Source organism: Nicotiana sylvestris, chromosome 4 (assembly GCF_000393655.2).
Source record: "Nicotiana sylvestris chromosome 4, ASM39365v2, whole genome shotgun sequence".
NCBI lineage: Eukaryota > Viridiplantae > Streptophyta > Magnoliopsida > Solanales > Solanaceae > Nicotiana > Nicotiana sylvestris.
The window spans coordinates 171,241,478-171,248,580 of NC_091060.1; positions in this window are offsets into that span (position 1 = coordinate 171,241,478).

Sequence of the window (7,103 nt, forward strand, 5' to 3'; positions counted from 1 at the left end):
GGCAAGTACTATTATACCACTAGACTATTAGTGTCTTTTGGTTTAAGACTTTATATATTTTTTTATATTATTTAATTATATTTTTGCGCGAAATAACTGACTCATTTCGGTCTTTTTTTTTTTTTTAAATATCGACCGAAATCGGTAGGTTTTTTAAAATGACCGACCAAAATAAATGGACGATTTTGGTCGATATTTTGAATATTAATTTTAATCTATTTTAAATAAAAAATAACCAACGTTGATCGGTTTCTTAAAAAATATATTTCACGTGACACAAAAATAATTTTTTGCATTTGGCGCCCAAGAAACCCGACCGAATTCCCCGGGTTTCGTAAAATAGCCTATAAAAGAAAATATATTTAAAACCGACCGACGTATGTCAGTTTTTCGGTCGAGTGACTATGGTCAGTTTTAGCCGAATTTCTAGTCGTGCTTCTTCTTTTGACACAGACACCACCACCAACTTTCTCCTTCATTAATTTAGGTTTGATCGATACAAATCATACTTTTGCTCCTTTTTTCATTCATCAACCGTTTACTCATTTAGTACGTCATTTATACCATTTGTTTTTCTTGCTTCTAATATAAGTGTTTCCTATAATTTTTAATTTTCTACACTTTTCACTCTTTATTCAGGATTCAAGGGATGCTAATAAGGAAAACTAGTCAATATAAACTCATAATGACTTCTTTATTTATTTATATATTTTTATTATTTTTAATATGAACTTGATAACGACCGACCAGAATGTAATATACGTGCAACTTACGTGTTCAATGAGTCGAAGATAAATTTAGAAACTAATTTGCTTCCTTTTCCTTTATTACATATCATCAATTTACTTTCCAAAAAGGGTTAAAAAATACATTTTACATGCATTAATCTTTGGTTCGTAAAATTTATTGTATAACATTACACTGTTTAATGTACGTGCAACATACGTGCGATATACGTGTCAACCATTATAACATAATTTAGGGCATCATTTGTGTTGGCATCTTTTTTATTGCTTGCTGATGATAGACTATAATTACGTATTTTAGTCGATTATTACACTCTAATTTACTGCACTTTAGTTGAGTTTGCGCTTTAATCGCTATTGTTTTGCACTAATTGTGTGTTTTATGCCTTGTAGGTATGATTCCGAGCTATATAGATGTTATGGAATAAATATAAGTGGTTTGGAGCTTTGAAGTCTGAGTAAGAGCTCAAGGAATTAAGCCGGGATCGCGTTCAGGGATCAACGGATGATAAAACAACAAAACGAAAACTCCAAGAGGCATATTGCGCACTGTCTAGTAAAATAGACATAACTCTTTTCTCAGAACTCCATTTTGGATCCATAATATATGGTTGAAAATATAACTCAAAGGGCTACAACTTTAATGTTTTACGTTTTTTCAAATTCCAAACGGTAAATGGTGAAAAACTGCGGTTACGGTAGGACCGCGGCAGAAGGCAGTCGCGGACAAATGAAGAACCTGAGAGGGTGTTCGGCCGCGGTTACGGCGTAACCGCAGCAGGATGCATAAATTTCAGGGACCAAAGTGCAAAACACGGGATTTTAAGCTTTAAACTTTATATTAAACCAAGGAAGCCGACCAAGAAAAGGATTGGACATATTTTTGACATAGATTTGACCTAAGGAGGCAGAGACACAATAGGAGCAAGGCTTGGGAATTCTTCTACAAGTTTTTTCTTTCCTCTTCCTATTTTTCATTGTTGGTTATGACTTTTAGTATTGTAGTTTTACATACTATTATGAATAGCTAAATTGTTATCTAGAGTTTTGATAGAACCTTTTGTAGGATAAATTCTTGTTATGTTTTTATATAATTGAGCCATAGTATAATCTCTATTTATTCAACTACGTTCTTATTGTATTTAATTGAAGAGCTCTCAATTAGCTGTGCCTATTTAGTATGCATAACTCGGGAGAGAGTGCATATTTAGGTAATTGTTGAACAACACCACTCTCAGAGTATATGAGGGATCAATAACCGAGGGTTTAAAGGCGGGATTAGGGATAACGAAGCCTTGGGTGCGATCTGAAGTGAGCTGTATCAAAAGCCAGCTAGCGTAGCTCGGGAGAGTGCGTCTAGTAAATTGTCGTGATTACTCGGGAGAGATTTACGGTAATAAGAGTGCTCATGATCGGTAGAGAATACTTAGGCGAAATTATAGAAGACATAGCGGGAAGGATTCCGACAATTGGGGAAATCATAACTCTAGACCTCCTTAATCTTGTCTCTAACTCTTAGTATCTTTAGTTGTTAATTTATTATTTTAATTTGTTAATCAATTAGTTAAACACAAGAATCTAAATATCTATAAGTTAGGAACTGTTCAAGTTTGTCTTCTTGGTGATAGTGAACAGCTGTAGCTAAGCCTTAGTTCTATGTGATATTCGACTCCGGACTTGTAAACCGGATTATATTTGCTACGACCGCATTGTCCTTTTTATAAGGCATAGTTGGGCGTGATCAAATTTTGGCGCCGTTGCCGGGGAACGAACAGTGTAGCTGTGGGTGTACATATTGCTAGGTTTCAAGTTTGAACTTTTATTTTTATTTTTTGTATTTGATTTTTTTTCTTTTATTTTTTGTTTTACTTGTTGATTTAAAAAAAACATGGCATCATGGAATTATGAAAGTTTTGATGTTGGTAATTCTACTTTTAATCCTCCTTATGCATATTGTGATGAAAACCACCCTTGACAAAATTATCAAAATATTTCCGAGAGCGAATTTTGTGCACCAACTCAATCTTATGTGTGGAATGTGTGTGATATGTGTGGTGGTCAAGATGGTCACTTTCACGGTTGTGCATATATTTCTTACCTTCCCCCAACCCCTTACTTTTATGGTTCTTCTTTTTCTGGTGAAGTTAATAGGAACAAAGAACCCAGGTATGAGGACCTGAAAGAGATCGAGGATATGCTAAAGTGCCTTACGAAACAATATGATGAGATACAACTGCGGGTACAAAGGCAAGGGGCAACTATTCACAACTTGGAGGTTCAAGCGAATAAATTAATTGAATTTGGTAAAGCGCAACAAGTTGACATTGTGGATAGTAGCCAATATGAGCAAGAATGGGCTGTAGAAATTACCATATTATTGGAGGATTTAAAAAAATACGAGGATGAGCTAGAGGAGGAGGCTAGAGTAGAACACCAACAATCAATCGAACTAGATTTTGAGGATGCCGATGTCGTAGAGGAGATACTAGAGTCAACCAAGGATATTGAGGATACATATTTAGTTGACTCTATTGTCATTAGTGTTGAGAATGTAGACTGTCCCAATGTTCATGTAGTTGAGCGCATTGGTCCTCACTCCAAGCATTTTTCCACATTGTGTTTAGATGATGATATGAAAATAGAGTCTTCCGAGCCACTTGAGGAGTCATGGAATGAGGAACAAAAATGCTTACATTCTGAAATTCTTCTTTCCAAAAAGTCGGGATTACGCACCCCATCTAAAGGCCAAGAAGTGCAGAATACTACATTATTTTATTAGGCCAGTCAGATTTGTTCCACCGCCCCATGACCATAATCATAAGCTTGAATCAAAACTTGGGGTTCAATTCATAAGCTCGAGGTGGAGGCAAAAAGTGATCCGCGTCGTGCCGCGACGTTAAATCAAGCGCTTGTTGGGAGACAACCTAACTTTATTGCTTTCTTTTATTTATTTTTTATTTTTTTAATTGTATTCTTTTTGTAGTGTCAATTTTTTATTTTCTAGGAGCATGGAAAGCAAAGGTATTAGAAGGATGCAATAATAAACCAAATGGATGGAACTAAGTGTGAGGTACCCGCACAAGGGACCAAGCTTGGGAGAAGTCTGAGTACCCCATGAGTTGTTAATGCTTCGGCCTTTGGCCTACCAGGGAGTTTCTTTTACCCTCTTATTAGTATGGTGTGCATTGGGGACAATGCACAATTTTAAGTGTGGGGTGAGGAGATTGTCTGGGTGATTTTCTATGCTATTTTAGTTGTGTTAGTTTAATTGAATAATTTTTTTTAAATAGAAAAGATTGGACTTTTCCCGACGATGGATCTATTAGACAATTTTCTTGAGGGATTTAAGTCTAAAGAAAAAGTACAAAAAGATTTTCTTTTGTTAGGTAGTGTAATAATTACCCCTTGGTTTTTCTTTAAACCACGGTTCTTTTCCAAGGGTTTTATTTGAACTGGGTGTAGTTAGTTTTTTTTTGGGAGTAGGAGCCATTGTGTTGTGTTTTGAATTGAAGCAATATCTCTTGGCTTTGTTATGCCTTGAGAATAGTGAGTACTTTGGTTGTGACGCTTAAGCTCAGTTTTTGACTCTTGTAGAAGTAACTTAAATTGTATGATCTTAACTTTGCTTAACTGCTTTGAATAGAGTGTCTTGATGATCCAATCTTGAGTGAGTCATGTGCCATATGTGTGTAAGAATTTGTTATATTCTGTGCATTGCATTTGATGCCTAGAACTTGTCCCGTGTGTTTGCAAAGTGAAATAGTAGTTTTATTCAGTTTAGGAAGTGATATAGGTATTTCTTTGTTGATCCAAATATGTATATTTTACCCGCCTAATTGTTATGTATCGTAGTTAACCCCTTTGAGCCTGTAATCATGTTTTTTTGGTAACCACATTACAAGCATTACCCATTTGTTTGAATTAACTATCTATTTGAACCATTGTAACCTCTTATGAGCACTTGAATTGTTATGAACTTTGTAAAAGTTAAAGTGAGGGGTGGTTGGTTGGGCTTTTGAGTGGAACCAATGAAATAAGGAGAAAGATGCACTGATTTGAAAGAGCAAGAGCCACTCGAATTGACAAAGAAAAAAAAATAGTTGCATTGCTGTGAAAAAAAATATATTCTTTGATAGTGGTGACTCTTGATATAATTGGGCTTAAATAATGTGGGAGTTGATGTATATTGATGTTAAGGTGGAGTTTGGCTTGACATAAGTATGGGGTTTGAATGTTAAAGTATATGTATTAAAGTGCTTAGGGAGGTGTAGTTACTCTTATATCTAAATGTATCATACCAGTCCCGTAGCCTACATTACAACCAAATAAAGTCCTAATTGATCCTAGATTGAATGAGCTCCATTAGTAGAGTAGTACACTACGAGCAAGCTTATGGTGCATCTTTTGTGGCATATGAATATTATTTATGAGAGTGAGTGAATTCTTTCTATCTTGAGTTCCTAAGTGTTCTTAAATTTTATTGTGTGGAACTACTCTCTTCTGTTGTGTGAGGGCACTTGATTCATGAAGGAAAGGTAATGTCAGTGACCTCTATGTTAGAGTAAGTAGGTGAATTGTGAATAATGCGTGGCACTTATGAGTCAAATCTTGAGGTGAAGATGTTACGCTTTTGTGCTTAGTCTATTTTAAATACTCTTGGTGTGATGAGTTAGGAGAATTATTTAAAAAGGTCGTGTCTATAAAAAAAGTGTAGTTTGATTGCTCGAGGACGAGCAATGGTTTAAGTGTGGGGTGTTGATGATAGGCTATAATTACGTATTTTAGTCGATTATTACACTCTAATTTACTGCACTTTAGTTGAGTTTGCGCTTTAATCGCTAGTGTTTTGCACTAATTGTGTGTTTTATGCCTTGTCGGTGTGATTCTGAGCTATATAGATGTTATGGAATGAATTTAAGTGGTTTGGAGCTTTGAAGTCTGAGTAAGAGCTCAAGGAATTAAGCCAGGATCGCGTTCGGGGATCAACAGATGGTAAAACAACAAAACGAAAACTCGAAGAAGCATATTGCACACTTGCTAGTAAAATAGATATAACACTTTTCTCATAACTCCATTTGGGCTTCATACTATATGGTTGGAAAGATAACTCAAAGGGCTACAACTTTCATGTTTTAGGTTTTTTCAAATTCAAACAGAACAGGGTTAAAAACTGCGGTTACGGTAGGACCGCGGCAGAAGGCAGTCGCGGACAAATGAAGAACCTGAGAGGGTGTTTGGCCGCGGTTACGGCGCAACCACGGCGGAACCGCGGCAAGATGCGTAAATTTCAGGGACCAAAGTGCAAAACACAGGATTTTAAGCCCTAAACCCTATATTAAACCAAGGAAGCCGGCCAAGAAAAGGATTGGACATATTTTTGACATAGATTTGACCTAAGGAGGCAGAGACACAATAGGAGCAAGGCTTGTGAATTCTTCTACAAGTTTTTTCTTTCCTCTTCCTATTTTTCATTATTGGTTATGACTTTTAGTATTGTAGTTTTACATACTATTATGAATAACTAAATTGTTATCTAGAGTTTTGATAGAACCTTTTGTAGGATAAATTCTTGTTATGTTTTTATATAATTGAGCCGTAGTATAATCTCTATTTGTTCAACTACGTTCTTATTGTAGTTAATTGAAGAGCTCTCAATTAGCTGTGCCTATTTAGTATGCATAACTCGGGAGAGAGTGCATATTTAGGTAATTGTTGAACAACACCACTCCCAGAGTATATGAGGGATCAATAACCGAGGGTTTAAAGGCGGGATTAGGGATAACGAAGCCTTGGGTGCGATCTGAAGTGAGCTGTATCAAAAGCCAGCTAGCGTAGCTCGGGAGTTTCTTTTACCCTTTTATTAGTATGGTGTGCATTGGGGACAATGCACAATTTTAAGTGTGGGGTGAAGAGATTGTCTGGGTGACTTTCTATGCTATTTTAGTTATGTTAGTTTAATTGAATTTTTTTTTAAATAGATAAGATTGGACTTTTCCCGATAATGGATCTATTAGACAATTTTCTTGAGGGATTTAAGTCTAAAGAAAAAGTACAAAAAGATTTTCTTTTGTTAGGTAGTGTAATAATTCCCCCTTGGTTTTTCTTTAAACCACGGTTCTTTTCCAAGGGTTTTATTTGAACCGGGTGTAGTTAGTTTTTTTGGGAGTAGGAGCCATTGTGTTGTATTTTGAATTGAAGCAATATCTCTTGACTTTTGTATGCCTTGAGAATAGTGAGTACTTTGGTTGTGACGCTTAAGCTCAATTTTTGACTCTTGTAGAAGTACCTTAAATTGTATAATCTTAAAATTGCTTAACTGCTTTGACTAGAGTGTCCATGAATCCAATCCTGAGTGAG